Genomic DNA, 24,035 nt, shown 5'->3' with positions numbered 1-24,035 from the left:
GCTTTTACTAAAACTTTTTTAGGTCAGACAAGTTTCACAAACTTTCCTATAAGAATGTTTCTAAATATTTAATGATAGCACTTTTCTTCTTAGATATAGGATATATAAGTTGTAAAATATTTATAAAATCTCTCCCTTTTGTGATCACCATGGCACCCTGTCTTTCAAGAGAAAATGTGGATCTTCCAAACATATCTAGATTCTTCCAAAGAGGTTAACTTCTGATTACATTCAGACTTAGGGAAAAAAAAAAAAAAAACCTGCATTTCAACTCTATATTAGTACACCACTTCCTTTTAAGGATCCTTCAATTCTGGGATTTTATTTTTGAGGAATAATTAAGCAAATATATATTCTAATGTACCTTATGATTACCTTCAAAGTGCATGAAAATTGGCATTATCATGTTAGGTTGTATACAAAGAAAGTACTATTTTTTTTTAGTAATTGAATAACGTGAATTAAGACTAGATATATGGTGAATACATGTAATCATCCACATTTAAACTACATATTAAAGAGACTAACAGAATAAAACGTAGAATAATCCAACCAAATCTCTCCTATCCCATGTAAGTCTCATATTTTATTCCTGATTATGTTTCATTTAGAAATAAAATGACAAGGAAAATTTTAGGAAATAATAGAATTTAAAACAGATATTTAAGATGCTTATGGGGTCTGACTCTAGTTTGCTTTAAAACTACTAAAACATTTTATTAGAAGTAGAATAGTAATTTACATAATCACATGATTCTCATTAAGAGAAAAATACAAAACAAAAATAATCTGTAATTCAAAGTAGAGGAAAAAAATCCATCAACTTTCATTTCCCAAAGCATTTTATTTTATGGTCAAGAAATATTTTTCTTACTAATTGCTCTGGTCAATGATAACAGGGACCATATCTGGAATTTTTAAATTTTGGAATAAATGTTCTTTCTTAATCATAGTAGGTTTCAACATAAATTACAATGATATCAAAGCAGGAGTCAGTGAAGTTTTAGTTCTGGTTGTGATACGCTAAGCTAAGATCTGAAAACCACTAATTTTCCCCCTTCTGTCAATTCAATTTACAGCCTGTTTCTAGCATTCATCTACATTCATCTTCATTTTATTTTTAGCTCCTGCAAACTTTCTATGCCATCATTTTTATATCTCCACCTTTACTTTCAGTATTGTACACTGTATCTACGTCCATCTTTCTACATGAAGTTAGCATCTATGTAACAATTTCCCTTCTTGACAGCACACTTAATAACTTTTACATTCATGTGGATGACACTGGAAATATTAATGTTTTATGATTCACTTTCTTTGATTATGCTAACATATAACCTCAGTCTATATCAGTTCAGTTGCTTACCAACTCCAAATTATCTTTGTGTCTCTGAACTGGTTAACACAGTGTCAACCATGACATCTAGTATTTAAATAAATATTGTTTTTAATGCAAAGAAATATTGGAATTCATATTAAAACTGAAAAAGTTCTATCAAGGACATCACACTTCATCAATTTTAAAACTAAATATTAAGCTCATGTAGATTAAATAATAATAAAAATGTCAGCTATCCTTTATTATTTACTATATGTTGGGCATTGTGGCCATGATATTTTATGCATTATTTACATGTAACCCTCAAAACAATATGTATAATAACTGCCATTATACTTCTCTTTACATTTATTAGAGAATAGGCTGCTCAGAAAGCTTTCATTTTTAAAATTTTTCAGAAGCACAGCTAGTTAGTGGTAGAAGGAAGGTTTTTATAAGATAATGATATTAGCAAATTTTTCTCCATATTAATACTAGTTGAAGATAGCATTTAAGTCATTGGCATAGACTCTTCTGTTTATAGTTACTAGTCCTTTAAAGCATATACCTTTAAAAGATAATCGTTTTATCACAAAGTCTTCTAGAAACACCCATTTCCTGAGAAAGTGTTATTTTATATCCAATCTCTAATATATGCAATTCTAAAAATCCATAAGTAAAATTTTAAATGCCACATGGAAGAAGCTTGTGCATTTTTCTTTGATATGATTTTAAGTCACAGTGCAATCTGGCAATTTCTAAACTTAGGCTATAGAGCTAGGGATTTAAAATCTTTGGAAATTTACTTACATCATTTCCTCAACAGATGCTTGGCAGAAGAGATGGCTATGTATAGCTGAGGAAGAAAGTTCTTTGAGGATAGTGAGAGATTTGTTGAGATTTAAATTCCTCAGGCTTATTTCAACTATTTTTTCCCTTCCTATGCTGATTGGTATTCACAAGTGTTAATGGAAAATTGCCCCCCCTTACATTGAGAAATACAAAGCCAATATTTTAAAGAAATAAAACAGAAAAAAGAAGAATGATTTTAAACAGAAAATAACAAATCCCCAGGAAGTTTATGTGTCTGATAAATTTGAAAAAGTATACATTTTTCATACTTTGATTTTTTATTTTTAAACTTACCTAAAATATTTTTTAATGATAAGATACACAAGGATATTATGTCCTTGAACAGTTCAATGGCAAAAAAAAAAAAAAATCTAATCAGTTTACATTTAACATATTGGAAATTTTTAATGTTTTAAAAATGTGTAACTGAAAGAATTTCACTGAAACAAAAATGCTTTCTTGGACTTTCCATGTCAGAACTTCTTACAATATTAATACCATTTTTTATGCAATGTACTTGGGGGATGAAAAGATTGGTGGAACTCTATGCTTGCAATATGATGCTTAAAGTATTTCATGGACTCAGAATTTGAAGTATAATATTGGGATTGCCAGGTTTAGCAAATAAAAATATAAAAAGTTCAATTAAATTTAAATTTGAATAAATAATGGACTTCCATATATTGAAGTCCATATATTGTACAGAATTACCCTTAATCTGTCAGCTAGGCCAACTTGGTGATAACAATGGGGAGACACACAGGGTAAGTAATAGAAAATCTTCCTTTTTCTTACCCAAGAAAGCATGAGAAGGAGATTTGGAAAAGAGAGAGAAAAGAAAAAAGCAGTCAGATGTGTGTTATTTTTCCCTCTTCCTAGCTTTGGCTCTATGAGAGAAGGGCATGTTTCATGAAATAAGGGAGGAAGCACCAGGAGAAGAGGTCTCTTTCTAAGACTCTCTGTTTAAGTAGAAACATACGCTTCCTAGCTTCCCTTATATAGGTAAAAAATCACAGGAAAACTCATTGGTTTAACTTTCCTGATCTAGATCCTTAGTTCCTCTCTGATGTAAATCCAAAAGAGAAGTCACTGAGATTCTTGCTGAGTAAGAGGGAGAGAAGAGTGAACAAGGCACTGGGGTTCCCACAGTATTAGTAATGTGACTTATTTATTTTCAAGAGTGACATTTGTCTGGTGGTTTTTAATTCCTTCTAACATGTAGATATTGTAAATATATCTCTTGATCTTTTAACTTTGCCCATGGTGCCAATAATTGAAAAATAATTTGTAATCAAACCCATCAATTTCTATTAATATAGTTTTTGTATTGTTTTAGTTCTGCCTGGATAATTATTCCTAAACATTATTTCTTTTCTAATGGTTACTTACTGATTCATGGATCTTTATACTTCTCTATATATCTTAGAATAATTTTGTCATTTCACAAAATATGCAATTTTATATTACCTAAATTAGTAGAGTAATTTGGGGAGAACAAACATCTTTATGCTAATTTATGGCATCTGGTAAAGTGAAATATTTCATTATTTTTCATTTTTATTATTTTTAAAAATAGATCTGTTCAAAAGGCTTTATATATGTATGTACCTTTATGTGCATATGTGTCTGTGTCTAATATATGCATGTAAACAAGTCATCTGTAACATACTTTTGGCTACTCTAGTAAATATCTTATTTTTTATTATATTTTGTAACTGTTATTTTTGTAAGAAAATTACACTAAATCTTGTTCATTAATTTCATATCTTTTTGGAACCTTGTGGAACTCCTATTCACTTAGTAATTTATCTGTTCATTCTATGCATTTTCTCAGTAGGTAATTTATTTTTTCTATAAGTAGTTATAATAATAACATTCCCATTAAAATTCTTATATCTTATTTTATAAGTAAGGCAAAGCTGTTTTTGTGTATTGGCTCTAGTTTATTTCATTATTACAAGCTGAGACCTGTTATCTCAAAAGCCCACTGTTGCCTAAGTAAAATATTTCCACATCCAGTTAGGTTTAAAATAGCCCAAAGACAACAAAAGACATCAGACAACAAAAGACATTAAAGGCATTCAAATTGGCAAAGAAGTCAAACTCTCCCTCTTCGCTGATGACATGATACTCTACATAGAAAACTCAAAAGCCTCCACCCCAAGATTGCTAGAACTCATACAGCAATTTGGTAGCGTGGCAGGATACAAAATCAATGCCCAGAAATGAGCGGCATTTCTATACACTAACAATGAGACTGAAGAAAGAGAAATTAAGGAGTCAATCCCATTTACAATTGCACCCAAAAGCATAAGATACCTAGGAATAAACCTAACCAAAGAGGTAAAGGATCTATACCCTAAAAACTATAAAACACTTCTGAAAGAAATGGAGGAAGACACAAAGAGATGGAAAAATATTCCATGCTCATGGATTGGAAGAATTAATATTGTGAAAATGTCAATGTTACCCAGGGCAATTTACACGTTTAATGCAATCCCTATCAAAATACCATGGACTTTCTTCAGAGAGTTAGAACAAATTATTTTAAGATTTGTGTGGAATCAGAAAAGACCCCGAATAGCCAGGGGAATTTTAAAAAAGAAAACCATATCCGGGGGCATCACAATGCCAGATTTCAGATTGTACTACAAAGCTGTGGTCATCAAGACAGTGTGGTACTGGCACAAAAACAGACACATAGATCAATGGAACAGAATACAGAACCCAGAGGTGGACCCTCAACTTTATGGTCAACTAATATTCGATAAAGTAGGAAAGACTATCCACTGGAAGAAAGACAGTCTCTTCAATAAATGGTGCTGGGAAAATTGGACATCCACATGCAGAAGAATGAAACTAGACCACTGTCTTGTACCATACACAAAGATAAACTCAAAATGGATGAAAGATCTAAATGTGAGACAAGATTCCATCAAAATCCTAGAGGAGAACACAGGCAACACCCTTTTTGAACTTGGCCACAGTAACTTCTTGCAAGGTACATCCACAAAGGCGAAAGAAACAAAAGCAAAAATGAACTATTGGGACTTTATCAAGATAAGAAGCTTTTGCACAGCAAAGGATACAGTCAACAAAACTAAAAGACAACCTACAGAATGGGAGAAGATATTTGCAAATGACGTATCAGATAAAGGGCTAGTTTCCAAGATCTATACAGAACTTATTAAACTCAACACCAAAGAAACAAACAATCCAATCATGAAATGGGCAAAAGACATGAACAGAAATCTCACAGAGGAAGACATAGACATGGCCAACAAGCACATGAGAAAATGCTCTGCATCACTTGCCATCAGGGAAATACAAATCAAAACCACAATGAGTCCCACCTCACACCAGTGAGAATGGGGAAAATTAACAAGGCAGGAAACCACAAATGTTGGAGAGGATGCGGAGAAAAGGGAACCCTCTTACACTGTTGGTGGGAATGTGAACTGGGGCAGCCACTCTGGAAAACTCTGTGGAGGGTCCTCAAAGAGTTAAAAATATACCTGCCCTATGACTCAGCAAGTGCACTGTTGGGGATTTACCCCAAAGATACAGATGCAATGAAACGCTGGGACACCTGCACCCCAATGATTATAGCAGCAATGTCCACAATAGCCAAACTGTGGAAGGAGCCTCGGTGTCCAACGAAAGATGAATGGATAAAGAAGATGTGGTTTATGTATACAATGGAATATTACTCAGCTATTAGAAATGACAAATACCCACCATTTGCTTCAACGTGGATGGAACTGGAGGGTATTATGCTGAGTGAAGTAAGTCAGTCGGAGAAGGACAAACATTATATGGTCTCATTCATTTGGGGAATATAAATAATAGTGAAAGGGAATATAAGGGAAGGGAGAAGAAATGTGTGGGAAATATCAGAAAGGGAGAAGGAACATAAAGACTTCTAACTCTGGGAAACGAACTAGGGGTGGTGGAAGAGGAGGAGGGCAGGGGGTGGGGGTGAATGGGTGACGGGCACTGAGGGGGGCACTTGACGGGATGAGCACTGGGTGTTATTCTGTATGTTGGTAAATTGAACACCAATAAAAAATAAATTTATTAAAAATAAATAAATAAAAATACATCTTTACCCATGGATTAAAGTCCTCTGAGAAAATTAGCATAATTCAACCAGAAACTGAAGTACTAAAAGGATTCAGGGTTATATGGAGAGATATGAAATTTAAAGAGGAGAAATGGGATACAGAAAGTCAGTTGTTTTATGTTGCTGTTAATTTACTTCTATTGGAAAAATGAATATTGTCTTATGAAAATGTTTTGATTTTCATAGATTATTTCAATAATTTTTTCCTATAAATCTTTATATCTTAAAAAAAATTTGACATACTGACAACACATAATACTCATAAAAAGTAAACTTGTTTTTAAAGGTAACCCATGTAACACAATTTAAAATACTTTTTGTGGGATAATAAATAGTTTTAAATTTAGTGAAAGATTCTATTAAATTATAAACATAAAAGCTATTCCAAAATTTAAGGATCTTTTTGTGAAATCAAATTACAGTGATGTAATAATGGGATATTTCAACAATTGACTTACGCAGAAGATATTTCTATGTGCAAATAGACAAATACACAATTGAAGGAGACAAGATATGATTTTAATAATGCTACATTCCATCCTATTTATCCAAATAATTTTTAGCTTTTATTTTTAAAGTAGCATAGAATTGATTAAATTGTTTTAAAGTAGCATAAAATTGATTTTGTATGCATTTTGAAGTTCTTTAAATTTTAACATGTGTATAGGTTTGCATAATTACCATTACAATTAGGATACAGAACAATTCCATCATCACAAAACCTTTTTCATGCTAATCCTTTTATAGTCACATTTCCCCCATCCTAAAATGTGCACCACTCATCTATTTGTTGTCATTATAGTTTGCATTTACAAGAACATCATTTAAAAGATTCATATATGACATAAGCTTTTGAGACTGGTTTTTACCAAAATATCTTTGAAATCCATTCAAGTTTTGCATGTTGTCATAGTTCATTCCTTTTTATTGCTGAGTAGTATCCAATTATGTACATGTATCAGACTTTGCTTGGGTATTCACTCATTTGAGGACATTTGTGTCATTTCTATTTTTTATGATTATGGATAAAGCTACCATTAGCATTCATATATAGAATTTATGTTTCATTCTCTAGGGTAGTAAGATTTCATTTTATATGGCATATATGCAAGAATAACATTGCTAAGTCATATGGTAAGTATATGTTTAATTTTATAAGAAACTGCTAAACTATTTGTTTATCAGAGTGCTCTACTCTAGTCCTACTTTTCATCAATAACATATGAATACCTATTATTTGGCATTTTCACCCACACTGGTGTTGTAAGTTTTCTTTTTTTTTCTTTTAGCCATCATAATAAATGTACAGTGGTAGCATACTGTGGTACAAGATTGAAAAATCACATTTAAGATCTATTGAATATAGTTGAAACTTGAGATGGTATAGTGAGTTCAAGGATTTCTGGCTGATAAAGGAAATAGCCATGATCACTAGATGACAGTAGCCCACAGAGAGTTTTATTTGGGTTGGGTTTGTACTACAATTAAGACTCTCACATCAGGAGACTTTTCTGAAACAGGAGATCAGAGTCACCACCCAGAAGGCAAAAAGAGCAAAAGAACTCTGAGAGATGAGGGGAAGTGAGGAAAGGTCTCACATGTTGAGGTGATACTGCTCAGCAATACAGCTGGGAGTTGCCAGATCAGAGACTTTTGAAGAGCAGCTGCTTGATGTCTTTTATAGTCCCAGGGTATGTTTTATCTATAACTAGTAAATCCTAAGTGCAGTTTTGCTACGTATGTAATGCAGATAGGCTCTAATTTGCTAAAAATAATGTTATTTGGGCTGTGTGTAAAACAATTGAATGTGTAGAAATCTGAGTTTGTCACTGATAGACTTTTGAGTTTAATGGACCCAGCTTGCTGTAAAGTAGTAAACAACTTAGGAGTCAATACACAGGGGCCATTTTGGCTAACTTGTATGACAGAAGTAGATCTGTAGAGTACTATAGCTCATTTCATCAATCAATCAATCATACGAACCACATAATACAGTTTCTGTAGAAATTCATAATATTTTACTAATATTTGAAGAAACTAAACTTGGAAAATATTTTTTAAATGAAAGTACATTTTTTGGTAACTTATCTCCTAATGTTTGATATAGAAATATAATTTGACCTTCATATTTGAAAATAGTATAATTGACCCTTTAGTAAATATTTTTATTTAGAAGTGGAGATAAGTTTGTTAAAAAATCCATATATTCCAAGTCTTTAGAAGGAATGAATCATATTAATGGAATAGTTTTCTACTTTAATAGTATAGCGTAAGGCTGGGAAAGTCTGTGTGTATGTATACTTAGTTGATCCAAACTACAAATTAATTTGATAACTATTATGTCATTTGTAGTAATCTATTGATCTACTCAAGGCCCAAATACTACTAAACATCAGAGCAAAATTTTGTGTATTTGATTGAGGAACTAGAGTAGAATATCTGGGTACACTGGAACCAGCTTTTGTTTCTGGGTCAGCATGAATCTAAATAAAGAAAACAAATATTTAATCTTTTTTTCCCTATTATTAACACTAATTCTTTCCAATTGACTTAGTGGTATTGCACAAATTTTCAGGTCTAATGAGACAAGTTAAATGGTATCACAATTGTGGAGATTTTTTTTTCTTTCTGTATCATATAGAACACAAACAGGAAAAAAAAACAATAATTGAGATGGAAGACTTGAAAGACTTTAATATCTTTGTAGGTAAGATGATATAAGTCACATATTATTCTGCATTTTAAAAAATGTAAATATTTGTATTATGGCAAGTATAAATTTATATTTTGTACAGAAGGACTTTGCTTTTCTATTTCTTTTTTTTTTTTTTGGACTTATTGAGTTAGAAATAAAAGATGTTATTATCTTTAGGTAGATAACATTTGATAGAATGAAGTTTAGAAGGCACCATAACTCATCCCTTTTTCTTTTCTCTTTCCAAGTCTCTGGAAGTTTTCTTTACTTTCCCATTCCTTTTTTTCTCTTAGGGAGTATATAAATGATGGAAATATATGTGTGTATGTGCATGTGTGTGTGTGTGTGTGTGTGTGTATAGATAGGTATATAGATATAGATATATACCTATAAATGTAAAACATAAACATATATATGTATTCATAAGAAAAAGAAGGAAGAGAGTATAGGAATAACACTTGAAATTTGGATTATCACCAAGGAAGAATTAACCATAATAATAGTGACCACTCCCCAGGAAAGAAAAGTTATTATATTGTTGTTATTGTTGTTACCTCATAATTTCAAAGATATTTCCTTTTTTTAGATTTATTTATTTATTTATTTATTTATTTATTTATTTATTTGAGAGGGTGGGAAGGGGCAGAGAGTTTTAAGTAGACTCTGTGCTGAGCATAGAGTGTAAAAGCTCAACAGTGGTTCAATCTCACTACCCTGAGATCACCACCTGAGCCAAAACAAGAGTAGAAATCTCAACTGACTGCACCACTCAGGTACCCTGTAAAGATATTTTCAGCTATATTAGTTTTTTTGAATATTTGCTTCATCTTTTTTGTTTGCTTTTTATTAACCTTTATGTGTACGGATGTTTAAGATCTTTGCAAGAGTATAACAAGAGCATCTTTCATTTACTCATTTATTTAACAAATGTTTACTTACCACGTATCAGGCATTTCTTTCTCGTGACCTTTGGAAAAATACTGTACAAAAATATTCATTTTATTCTTCCTTTTCATTAAATTGGAAAATTCAAAATATTTCATTATCTTCAATATTACATACATCCTTATTATCTTAATTATTTGCATATTCTTATATTAATACTGAAAACTACTCTGGTTCATTCTTTAGTCATTTTATTTCACACTTAAATTATTAGAAGCTCTAAATTCAACTTGCTTACCTATGCAAAATAATGTACAGAATGAGAACAATTATTTCAAATTAATATCACTGGCATTTAAAACATCACTATGAATATCAACTGCTTGATCTTTGCTAATAAGTGAAAATATTAATTAAATATCCCCAATAAGTGAAAATATTAATTAAATATCCCCAGTCTCTGTGTCATATATATTCATCACATCTCTCTCTCTCTCTCTCTCTGTAATACACTATGGCTTTTCAAACTAGTAGGTGTGTCTTGTTCAATTAATTTAGGCAAAGCTCACATAGCAGGAGTCCTCTTATCAGCCCTTCACAATTCTGTACATAATTCTATCATAGCAGAAGTTTCTCCCTCTGATTTTCTTAAATCAAAGAAAATACGAAGGCAATTTTTTAAGAACAAATTTCTCAAACATCAATTCTATTAAAATTCTACATTTCCTTTATTTAATTTTTTTTTATTTTTTGATCAGATCATTTTACAAGTACATTTTTCTCTTTACAGTGATATGACTTAGTAAATCCTCTCTATTATTGCAATTTGAATTTGCATACATATTTAAACAAATATGAATAAGTGTACTTTTTAGATGCTCTTTAGGCTTAAGATAGCCCGGTAATGGCTTTTCACTTGAAACTTTGCTAGCAAAACTCCTCAGTGGCTGGCAAACCATGGTATTTCTAGTGGATAATAAAAAAATAATACTCTGTTTCATTTTCAAGAATAAAATAAGTGCATGTGTACTTTGTGGACAAATATAAAATGTTGCTCATACCGGGGACACCTTAAATTCCAGATGTTTCATGTTTTGTCTGTGCTGGATTAGATTATATAAATCTGAATTTAACAACAGAAATGTTATTTTTGAGCAATTCTATTAACAAAAATATACGATGTCTCTTTAGCTTTGAAGTTATAAATGGCAATTGGAAAATTAATCACAAAGTTCGGAAACTATTTTTGAGGATGCCTTGTTCAGATTTCCATTAATAATTCTGTCTTTTGGGGTCCTTACCTTAGCCTTCATTTGCCAGGCAGGATTTCCATTGTGTATTCCTTGTGATTAGGCTGGGAACCAAGTAGGAAAGAAGGATGGGAGGTAGGGATGGGAGTAACTTGAGAACAGAGTCTGAAAAGCTGAATCCATGGTCTCTCCTTGAGCAAGTCACAGGTTGATGAAAAAAAAGAAGACAAAAGATGTCTACAAAGAAATTCCTTGGATGATGTGAAGTGCAATAGTAGAGAAGTTCTACTTCTCTACTATCCAAAACAAATATCCGTTAACATACTTTATGCATTACTGGATTTGAATTTTAGCATGCTATCTTAATTAGCAAGGGTAGAGGATAATTTGGCGTTTGAGAGATTGCATTAAATCCGGTTATTATAATCCAAAGATGAAGGTCTGAACGGTCACCAATGATACAAATACATGTTAAGAGTCAACAAAATTTGCTGTGTAATTGGTTATGTATGGTGGGGGATACAGGAGGGTTAAGAAATAGGGTTGCTTCCATGTTCCCCACTGAGATGACTTGGTGTTCAATGCATAACATGGGTTTTGAGGGTAGAGTAAAATGAAAAGCTAACTCTGTACTTCATGAGCTTGAGATACTGTGGACCATTCATGCAAAGAAACTGACTGATATTTGAGGATTTTTCTCACACTTGTACAGGTCTCATTAAGGTTAGAAATACATACGGATATTTAAGTATGATTTGTAGGTAAAAATATTAATTTTCTAGAATAACTTTCAATTTGGTTCATTGGCATTGAAAAAATACTGGAATAAGCTTGAATTTGTTTTTATTTATCTGAATATGAGGCTATGCCAAGGCAGCCAACCAACCAACCAAACAGACAAACAAACAAATGATAGCAGGGACTTAGTACAAGAAAGATTTATTTCTCACTAATATAGGCACAATTGCAAGGTTAGCTGACATTCCAAGGCAACTATCAAACAAAGCCTTGCTCTTCCATATCAACCAAGATTTTGCAGTTGCATCAAAAGACATCCCTCGAGAGGCTTTTGTATAGTTACTTTCATTCTTAAGTAACATATACACATCTGCACAGATTTCTCTGACTAAATTCAATCACAAGCCAAACCCAACCTCAAAAAGGTAGAGAGGTTCTATATCAATCCTTACATGTTCAAAAGGAGAATTAGAAATATTGATAAACAGCACTAACATCTTTAACAGTTTTGGAGTCAGAAATACTTTGGTTTCAAACCCAGTTTTGCCGGTTACTTCATACATAAAATGAAAAAAAAAAAACATATGAATGAACAAATCAATCCCAGTTTGTGTATCTATAAAAATTTCTCTGGGTTTTGCAGGTTAACTTTTTTTAAAAGATTTCGTGACCTTGTTTGTGATTTGATGCCCTATAAAAGGAGGTGCCTTTTGGATTGCCTATCAATAGACTGACTGATTAGAGTTTGTTGGTTTTTAATGAATGGTTGCTCATATTTGGACCCAACATATTTAGATTGTCTCTGGTTACTCATAGGAGGTTGAGTACATGATATCTGCAAGTATGATAATTTACTGCATGACCATGTATAAGAAGACCAGTATGTTAGGCCTGAATGGTATTTGTCAACACATAATTCCCTTAGGTTCGAATAATGCACGTAAGGCTTTCTCTCTGCATAACTGTCTCAGAGCTTACTTAAGGGCAGTGTCAATTGACTTCAGTAATAAATGGTCTGCAAATCTTCCAAATGAGATTTGACTGTAGACACATGTCAGTTTCAGTTATACATTTTTTTTTAAATTAGGAATACAGTTTGAAAATGCTCAGCGAATTCAACTAATTACATATTATTATCATGAGTGAGGTAATACATTACAAGCTATAATATAATTAATCTTACCTTAATGGTTTCTATAAATATATCTGATATACACTAAGAAACTTAATTATTTCAAGCAGATAAATCTGACTCAATATTAGAACATCTCATTTAATTTAGGGAAATTTAATTTAGTAACAAGTCATCATTTTACAATCTTATTTTTTTTTTTAAATAAAAACAAAAAATATGGAACGCTTCACGAATTTGCGTGTCATCCTTGCGCAGGGCCATGCTAATCTTCTCTGTATCGTTCCAATTTTAGTATATGTGCTGCCGAAGCGAGCACTACAATCTTATTTTTGTTCTTCAAAATATTTTCTGTTTGGGACGCCTGGGTGGCTCAGTGGTTGAGCCTCTGCTTTCAGCTCAGGGCATGATCCTGGAATTCCAGGATCAAGTCCCACATCAGGCTCCCTGCATGGAGCCTGCTTCTCCCTCTGCCTGTCTCTCTGCCTCTCTCTGTGTGTCTCTCATGAATAAATAAATAAAATCTTAAAATAGTTTCATTTATTACAATCAAAATAGTGGGTTTTTTTATCAGAATGATACAACTATTACTTAAATTTTAGAACCTGAAAGTATATTATTGGAAAGATTTATTATATTCTGTTTAGCTACTTGTTTACTTAGTCACTGTTAGTAGAGTTAACATTCATTTTACACTTACTAGATGCCAGGCATTATTATAAATGGGACAATATTATCCCATTTAATTAAATTGTTATTACTAAATTTTATTAAGGATTACATATAGATATATAAAAAAATAAGACTAGTGAAGCTTCCCTATTTTCCTGTGAATAATTTTCAAATTAAGAAAAAATTCTTATTTTTCTTTAAACACTTAACAGGACAAAATATGTGTAATGATTTATTTTAAATGTATTGTTATAAATAAGTTGTTCATTGATAATATACTTTTGAGTTACGTTTTAAAATAACATGTAATAATTCAGAATCATCAATCTTTATAAAGATAAAATGTTAAAATATGCATTTAAATTACAAGAAAGAAAAAGTCAACATCAGTTTATATATATAAGAAGTAGTGCTATAGTATAAGAACCTTCTCACTGTAGAGGCAGCAACTGAAAAAGCCACAGTTGGTTTAGCATTCAAATGACTACATGTTTGCTAAAATTACTGTTTGTTATATATGAACACACTTTTAAACTAATGATAAAACTAGGATTTCTGAGGTTAAAAATATGATAGACTATATATCCTAGTAATTCTAAAGACAGATAAATTATCATTCAAATATATATTTATTGAGCATTTACAATGTAAAAGAAATTATTATGTACTGCTGAAGAGGCATCCGAGTTATTACTGAGTATCAATTAATCCATTCTGGTTAAAGTGATAGATATAAATTCCTTAAATTAAAGTGTAATCAAAACATGGTCAAAGTGTGTTTGTGTGTGTATGTGTGTGTGTATTGTATATAAACAAATGAAAATACATTCTCTCATTTATCCTCAAATGTTCAAATAGTACTACTAATAAACACCATAAACATGAGTCTTTATTCTCTTCCTCTACTTTGTGCCAGATTTAAAGGCACTATTATTCCCCATGCGTAGAGTTGACTATACCCATTTATCTGGAAGCTTCTATTTTTCAAATTATTGTAGAAAATGTCCACAAAAAGTAAAGAATGAATAATAGCAACAATTTTGCTAGTAGTTATATTTATAAATACTTCTAAAGGGAGAAAAAATAAAAACCAAAGAAATGTGTCAACTAAAACTGACAGATCTTACCCACATTTAAAAGTTAACATGGATAAAGAAGATGTGGTTTATGTATACAATGGAATATTACTCAGCTATTAGAAATGACAAATACCCACCATTTGCTTCAACGTGGATGGAACTGGAGGGTATTATGCTGAGTGAAGTAAGTCCATCGGAGAAGGACAGTGTATGTTCTCATTCATTTGGGGAATATAAATAATAGTGAAAGGGAATATAAGGGAAGGGAGAAGAAATGTGTGGGAAATATCAGAAAGGGAGACAGAACGTAAAGACTGCTAACTCTGGGAAACGAACTAGGGGTGGTAGAAGGGGAGGAGGGCGGGGGGTGGGAGTGAATGGGTGACCGGCACTGGGGGTTATTCTGTATGTTAGTAAATTGAACACCAATAAAAAATAAATTAAAAAAAATAGATAATGAGAAAAATAAATAAATAAATAAAACTTAACATGAAAAAAAAAGTTAACATGAAGCTGATCTGTATGTGAATAAAATGAGTAATATCAAAGAAGAAGCAAGTTTCAAGTATATCAAAAATCCCCATGACAAGGATGAGCTAAGCAGATGTCATGTTACACAACAAAATTCATCAGCAAAATTCCAAATATGTGAACTATTTCTTAGGTGCTGGATGTGGAGATGTGTCATCCACTTCCATTAAGGAGACTTATTGCCCCAGCTGCTGGGAGTGCTAATGGCAGGAATGCTTCAGAGGGCAGTTACCCTGGAGATTTCCTCAGCAGAAGAGTTGACTCTCCCAAGGTCAAACTTCTCAAAGCAGTGTACATCCAACACTGTCGAATGAGGTACAAACTATAAAGGCCCAGCCATTTTCCACTCTGATCAGCTATTTTTGATCTACACTGTCCTGTTCACAAGAGGCTCTGGTGACTATATGACTCTTCACTTTACCTCTCTGCAGATATCCCCCCCCCCTTCCTTCTATACACTAAACTATGTATCAACAACTGATTTTCAGAGAATCCAACCTCCAACATCTTATAAATACAATCTAACTGAAAAAAATGGAATTAAAATTGGACTCCCTAAGAATGATCTCTTTTCCCCTTATACCTAGGATCGTTTATTCATATTTGATTTTCTGTGAGAAACTATGAAACATAGACATAGAGGAATCTGGAATGAATATTATAAAATCTGTTATATCTATGGCACCTTTGAAGGAGCTATTAGGCCAGGATTTTGATGGCAGTAATCACACAGACCAGAAACCAATAAAAGCCTGGTTTGTTTTCAAACTGTGTAAGAATGGCAGAATTAGACATTCACTGTGAAAATAAGTGTAAAGTTTAGACACATATTCTGTTTTTCACACTGTCTTTAAAAGACAGCAGAGGCCTTAGCATCTTCTATTTTACACATGAAACTATTTTGAAATCTGCCTATGATCACAGAATTTTGTGATGTGCTAAAGTGTTTATAATACTCAGCTTTTAAAATTTCAATTAGCAAGTGCTAATTAGCATCTAAAATGAGGAATAGGTCCCAGAGAGGTTGTAAGAAGAACAAGGAAGATAAAAAGGTGAGAGGCTTAAGTAAAGAAAAAAAAAAATTACTTCAAAGCAGAAAACAGAAGAATGAAGGAACAGAAGGTGAGAGAAGAGAGGACCAAAGAAACTAAATATTCTGAGGAAAGTAAAGGCAAGAAATGCACAAAATTCATTCTCGAAAGACTTATTTTTCTTGCCTTTGCTTTCAAACAAGATTCTGAAAATATTTTGTTTATCTGATTGAATTATCTTTTTAAAATTTACCTCACAATTGAATCTAAACAGAGTAAAATTCAAATCATCTAGTAGTTTGCTATTTTCAGTAGTTAATAATTATAGATATCATCATATACCAACTTCACTCCCAGTTTTCTTTTTGTATTAAATTGTATACATTTCAATACAAAAGTATAGTTTGAGAAAGTTAACAACTCAGTATGTTTTTATGATCATAAAAATTTCAGAAAGATCCCGTAAGATTTTATTTTTTTCATGGGTCGACAACTCAAAAGATTTTAATTAAAAAAAAATCCTTCATATATCCCATATGCACCCAATAAGGCTAAAGTTCTATAATTGACTATCTAAGCTGTAGGCAGTTGGAGACAATTCTCAAATTCCCTATAGGAAGAAAGCCAAAACAAACAGCAGGAAAACAATACGTCATTGAGAACATCACCCAAGTCATGCTTTAGTAAAGGATAACAACAGAAGTCTCATAAGGCAAAGCATAGCAGATGGTTCCAAGAATCCTTTGGACTAGGTTATTTTTGTTCTCAGGCCAGAGCTTATGATGGAAAGCAAATACACTGAGAACAAATTAACTTGTGCATACGGATGTGGGCGTTAGTTCCCCAAGGTGAGAATCAAATTCACAAACCTAACATTTAATCAGAACTGTTGTTTTTAACTAGCATGTCATGCTCTATTGCTTCCAGATAATACACCATGATTTCCAGTCAAATGCTAATGATGAATAGAAATGACAGAATGGAGAGGATAGCACTGAGTTGAACCTACTTTTCTCCAGATAGTGGTGGGGGGTTTGGGGGGTAGGGTGAGGAACAGCACGCCTTCCAACCAGGATATTAAAGAAAACTGGAGTGCATATCTTCTAACTTGATTACATAATTCATTCATAGCTCCATCACTGATAACACACCTTAAAAATCATACACAACTTCACATGTCACAGTGTGGAATATGTAAACATGGTGAACATTGAGGGAATAATGTAATAATACTAAAGAGAATCATGTGTTGTGGACACAGCTTTATTGAATGAAATAATTTGGCTGAAACACTGAGTTTATTTTGACCACTACTTTCATCAGGACTTAAGTTGTTACTTTTTTTCATAATGTAGTACTAAAAACATTGTGTTTATAATTGCCAAATTGTTAAGAGAATTTACCCAAAAAATCACTTCAAAGAAATTAAAATTTTTCAAAACTATATTTGTGTGTTGAGTGTATATGTAAATATCTATGTAGATAATTAAAATATCTTTTCATGTTTATCTTTGAAGACCATATAGAATTGTTAAAAAATAACAGATATGTCCTGATGCAGTTTCTGTCAGTGAAGCAATAACAAGTGTTGAGCTCTAAAAACTAGTACATTTTGTAACTGGATTCTCAAAGAATCTTAAAACTTTCACATTTTCAGGATGCCTGAGTGGTTCAGTGGTTGAGCATCTGCCTTTGGCTCAGGTCATGATACTGGAGTCCCAGGATCAAGTCCTGCATTGAGCTCCTTGTGGGGAGCCTGCTTCTGTCTCTGCCTGTCTCTCATGAATAAATAAATAAATAAAGCTTTTTTTTTTTTAAAAAAAAAAAGGATGGTTCCTTTCATTCTCTTACAGTTTGAATATATTATCACATAAATGATTTATTCCTTCAATATTATAAAGTATAATACAATCATGTAGTATGATGTCAGAGTATGATGTCATATGTGATCATGTTAGTTATCTAACATCTTCTTTATCCTTGTTTTCTTTTTTTTCTTTTTATTTATTTATTTATTTATTTATTTATTTATTTATTTATTTTTTATCCTTGTTTTCCATTGAATATTGTCCAAATTCCCCAGTACTCAACAATGCCCTTCAATACCATGGAACAGGTATGTGTGTGACATTCTCATAGGAGGCATCTGGGAAAGCAGTGGGCAGGGTGAGCAAGGGGGTTCTTTTGATCTTGTCACAAGGACTAGTGAGTGGTACTGGAATTTAGTAGATGATGGCCAGTGATGTTAAACATCCTCCAAAAGAATTGTTATAAAGAACAAAGAATTGTCCAATATACCAGTAGTACGTCTGCTTTATAAAGAACACTTAATCAAAATTTGAATTGAGCATGTCTCCTAAGCTTAGATTCAGCCATTCTAATTCACATACTCTGCTTAAAATGGTCTTGGTATGCCATTTCCCCTTCCTGAAATGTTTTTTACTTTTTCTACTCCTTGTCATCACGAGCTAGACAACTAACTCATTTTCCAATTTCAACCCACATGTTGCTTCCTTAGCAAAGTATGCCCTAGCTCTCTCATGTTTCATTACTTATTTCTCTGTCTGCATCCATAAAACCCAAAACATCCTACATGTGCACCTGTTTGTCTGATTTTACATATTTGCATGCTGCTGCATTTAGACAGGGTATAATTTCATTTTGTTTTAAAGATTTTATTTATTTATTCATGAAAGATATACAGAGAGAGGCAGAGAGAGAGAGATAGAGGCAGAGGGAGAAGCAGGCTTCTCGCAGGGAGCCCAATGTGATCAGGTGCCAGGATCACAGCATGAGCGGAAGGCTGATGTTCAACCGCTGAGCCACTTAGGTGTCCCAAGGGTATCATTTTGTATTCGTGTTTGCATACGGACACTCTAGTATATTGAAGTACATGTATTCATTATATGCTCAATGAATGTTGAATGAGAAACAATAGAAAATAGAGCTAATGAATGAGTAAATAAATACATGCAAAAAATAAGCAAATGGAATTTTCTGAAAGACATGTTACAGTGTTATTTGGGAAAGTGCTCTTGTGAAAGAAATAGCACATTTATGCCTGAAAACCATACAGAAGAATGTGAAATGTTTATAATATGGTATGCAAAATGTCATATTTTAAATGCATAGATAATTCTTTGTGCTTCAAATCAAAGAGTGTGAAAAAATCTTAAGGGTAGAGTTATAAAATATATTTGTTTGACAAAACATGGAACCAAAGTAGATTATAAATATTGTTAGATGACAATATGTTTAATTTTTCCCAAGTTGTTCTGGTTAACGTGTTATTCAGTTCTTTGGACTGAAATGCTTTTTTATAGTTTTATGAAAGTAGTATCAAAATATAACTAACACTGCATAATGAGAGAAACATAGATTTCAAGTTAGTTTATTAAATGCCTATTTAATTTCTATGTGAGTTAGTTTCTTTGCACATTTTATGAATAGTTAATAGTAAAAAAATATAGTCACAGTATCTACCTTCACAAATACTATGCTATTAGGGAAGACGTGATTAAGCAAGTGACTAACACAAAGTTTAATGTTTATAAAAATTGAAGCACTTACTTAGTGTGTATTCTGTGGGGATAAAGCTAGGAAAGGCCTTAGATAATTTCAGAAATATGGACAGTGCTTAATAACTAGTAACTAACGTTATATGAGAGTTATCTATACCCATTATTATTAACATGTCTTTATTTTGTCTGGCCTTTTCTCCTAAAATTTTGAATTTAAAAACCTTTAAATTTTGTAAGAATTAAAATTCGTATAACTTTCTATATTCAAAAATACAGAAAACTTGTTTCCTACATTTCATCTATTATTTTTTGCCTATTGATTTTTTGCCTATTTGATTTTTTGCCTATTTTTTGCCTATTATTTCATAGGCAAGTTTGGGTTTAAGCCACATAAACACTATTTTAAAATGTCTTTTGACAATTTAACAGGGACTCAGGAATATATCAAAATACTATCAGGAACAATGTCTTGCTTTTTCATTGCCTTTTGTTAGTGTGACTTACTATTTCCCTCTGGCTTTTTCAGCATCTCCCAAGTTAATAGTTTCTCAACTCTTAGATGCCTGATATCTTGTCTTGCCATTAATCACTGTGAAGTTAGCAGCTAGCACACCTCTCAGTATTATCTTGAGTTTAACTCTGTCTACACAACAATGAATCAAAGTCATGAAAACAGAGGATGGTACCAAATCAAAGCACTTAAAAAAATTATATCATTCACACTTTCAGATTTAGAAAATCCGTTGGTTCTGAAAATGTTCTCTTTGAAGTGGATATATTTTAAAAATACTACCTGCTGAAACTTTACTTGATGAAAAACTATTAATTAGGCATAACTTTTGAAGATTATTTTTGCTAAAGAAAAATTCATATCTGGAATAAAAGTTTATTGGATTTCTATTGTTTTTCTAAAATGCTGCTATGTGTTAATCTGTCAATATGTATATGCTTTCTCTTGTATCTTTACACAACTTTACTGAAAGAAGAACCTTAAATTTCACAAATCAGGTGATAAATCAGGTCAGTTAATTGAAATAAAGCAAAATGACTTTGGAGCAAGAAAAAACATGGAGTTGTAATGGGCTAAAAATCCTTGATGGTTAAACCTATGTTCTTTATACTATTTAAAAATTTTCAAACTGTACAGTCTAGGGCATTTTTATTTCTTTTAAATTATGAGCAGTAATTATAAATCTTATTGATATTATAAACTAATTGGGAGGTTTTTATGTGGAAGATACTGTTCTACTATATCATAAAATTATGTTAACCAATAGTTTAAGCCTTTAAACAATCAAAGATAAGTTGACATGTTAAAAAATATCTTTTAAAAATAAATTTCACATAATATGGATAGAATAGAGCTAAATTTAAGCATTCCAGAGGTGGGCAAATAAACGGTGACATGACATTTTTATATGGAAGCAAAATTTTGTTTTAGTTTATTGCTGTCCTGAAGACTATGTCTTAGTATACCTCTCATATTATTAGCCCATAATTTTTCAGTTTTTCAATCTATTTAATATATGTTTTTGCTATCAGATAAACTTCTTCCTAATCAAAAGCAACTTTAAGTGAATCTAACCTCATACTGAGGAGGAAGCCCTTATATCCAAAAAAGGATTAAAACCTTAGCAAGTTAAAAAATAAAATTAGCAGACACATTGAATTTTATGATACTATAAAAAAATTGAGTTATGCAATTAAATTTAAAATGTTTTCTCTATTCTTTATATAATTATGAGGAACTTATTGTTTAAATATGATATATAGAAGAATATTATTTTACACCTATAGGAAATTTACTTAAACTATGGGCTAGTGAAAAGCCAACTTTAGATTTTTTTCCTGTGACCAGCACATAGGATTAATAACAGTGGTCATTCTCTGCCTAGTCCAAAAGGTTATGAGAAATACTCAAACATAGTGGATAGCTATGAAGAGAGCCTTGAATTCTTAAATGAAGGAAATTTAAATAAGCATAAACCCAAATAATCATCAAATATAACAAAAAACCTACCACAAAAATTTGAAAAACACATTTCAAATTACTGACTTGGCAACAATTCATTTTCAGCTGCTAAACAAAATTCCTTCTTGAGTTCCTTTGTCAGATTAATAAACAGACAAATGCAAAATATTTGGATGTTAACAGTAAAAACAAGATAAGGCCTTAGATGTAGGCAAACAACAATCCAGAAAAGACAAATAAATGGAGGGATAATTGAATACAATATTGAGATAAAGGAAGACTGTGGTGTGTGTGTGTGTGTGTGTGTGTGTGTGTGTGTGTCTGTGTATGTGTTGTGTGTAGGCCCTGGCTCTGGCAGCTTAGTATAAATGTAATCCAATAGTTTATATACATTGATATTTTATAAATATTTTTTTTAATTTTTATTTATGATAGTCACAGAGAGAGAGAGAGAGAGAGAGGCAGAGACACAGGCAGAGGGAGAGGCAGGCTCCATGTACCGGGAGCCTGACGTGGGATTCGATCCCAGGTCTCCAGGATGGCGCCCTGGGCCAAAGGCAGGCGCCAAACCACTGTGCCACCCAGGGATCCCGATATTTTATAAATATTATTATCTTTTTGAAGTAAAGGGATTGGGAATGAAGGTTAATAGCTGAACATTTTATAAGTGCATTAGTAATTATGTTAAAATATCAATGTTGGCCAGTGGAAATTCCTAACATAGAAGACCTAAGGTAGACTGCTTAGCTGAAATAATTTTCCCAATATTCAGGGGAGCATAGAAGCTACTTGGTGAGATTTTCTTTATAGCATATAAAATGTTGATGTTAAAGCAGATGAAGTCAGATATTTTATGCATTTCTTAAGTTACCTACTTTAAACCTTACTATAGTGTTAGTAAGTTATTTTTTTCTCTTTTTTTTATAGACATTTTTAAAAAAGAGTCAGAGATATTCAGTAACTTGTTCAAAGTCAGGTAGCTTGTTGGGCCACCTTTAGTGGAAAGGTCCCCAAACTGGTCTTTCCACTAAATAGCACAGCACTCTATTCTCTTCATGTAAGTAGGTCTTGTAACAAAATAAGTACCAGTTGTGTTTCTTCTTTTTTTATAATACCCTTTTCTGTGAAGAAGCAGGGATAAAATAAATCAATTAAGTCCTTAAACTAAATAACTTGGTCCTGAAATCCATTCCACACCTGCTAAAAATCAAATTAGGTTCTACATTTTAAATCTCCACAGCCAAAAGTTATTATAAAAATAGTTATCCGATATAACTTTAAAAGTAGGATCTGAAATTAATAAAGACATATATGGAGAACATACTGAAGAATAGGGACTCTAGTGTACAATCACAATACGTATATCTAAAAAAAAAGGGGCTTGCTAGCAGTTTTTTAGCAGTATGCATAGTATTAGTGGACTTTCTAAATTTCAGACCCAGATGTAAGATACCTTACTTTTAACCACTGAACTATCTTGATGAATATTATTAAAGTTTGTTATTACTTTTACTATTGTTATTTATTTCCTGTAGCTTAGATTAATCATTAAAAATATCTTCTGGTTCCATGAATATAAGAAAAAAAGTTCCAGGAGCTAACTTGAGAATTGACTTCAGACTTCATCATTTAACATAGACTTGTATTTGCTTAATATTATTAATAGTAAGGGAACTTAAGTATTCATATACTTATTTTCAGAATTAATGGAAAATAGTAATTTATATCAGCATGGCATCAAAAATTGCTCTAACATTGGTAAATTTAAAAAACTCAGGTTCTTAAACTTTTAATTGCATAATAATTTATTTTCAAAATTTAGAAATTAGCTATGATAACTCAAATCTGCTAATCTAATTTAATAGGTCTGAGGTGGGACTGAGTAATCTATCTATAGTAAGACACAGTTAGATATAGGGTAGAGCATCGGGTGTTTCATAAGTCACTCTGAGAAATCCTGATATAAACAAGGGACTCTAATGATTGAACAAATTGTAGTCTTGTATAATTAAGAAGAAAACACAATGCTGTCAGTAGTTGTAGAGGGAAAAAAAAGCTTATGTCTGTTTTAATTATGTTACAATTATAAGCATTAAGAGATATTATGTTAGCACTAAGTGTATAGACACCCTCATTCATCCATTCATTCATTTAATTAATATTTATTGAGTTCCTATCATGTTTGTTCCAGACACAAGTAACAAAGTTATAGTGAAGAACAAAGAAAGTTAGGGGC

General features: G+C 31.9%; 1 protein-coding gene and 1 non-coding gene across 2 annotated transcripts in view; one reads left to right on the top strand and one right to left on the bottom strand.

The window, feature by feature from the left end:
• EYS (eyes shut homolog) overlaps positions 1 to 24,035 on the top strand; it is a 1,522,493-nt gene that overhangs the window by 18,127 nt on the left and 1,480,331 nt on the right. The window lies entirely within an intron of this gene.
• On the bottom strand, positions 13,207 to 13,312 carry LOC112641879 (U6 spliceosomal RNA). The gene has a single exon (XR_003124869.1). It is a non-coding gene; the product is annotated as a U6 spliceosomal RNA (small nuclear RNA).

Source organism: Canis lupus, chromosome 12 (assembly GCF_003254725.2).
Source record: "Canis lupus dingo isolate Sandy chromosome 12, ASM325472v2, whole genome shotgun sequence".
Lineage (NCBI taxonomy): Eukaryota > Metazoa > Chordata > Mammalia > Carnivora > Canidae > Canis > Canis lupus.
The sequence above is the reverse complement of the archived record's forward strand: the minus strand, read 5'-3'. Positions and strand labels throughout refer to the sequence as shown.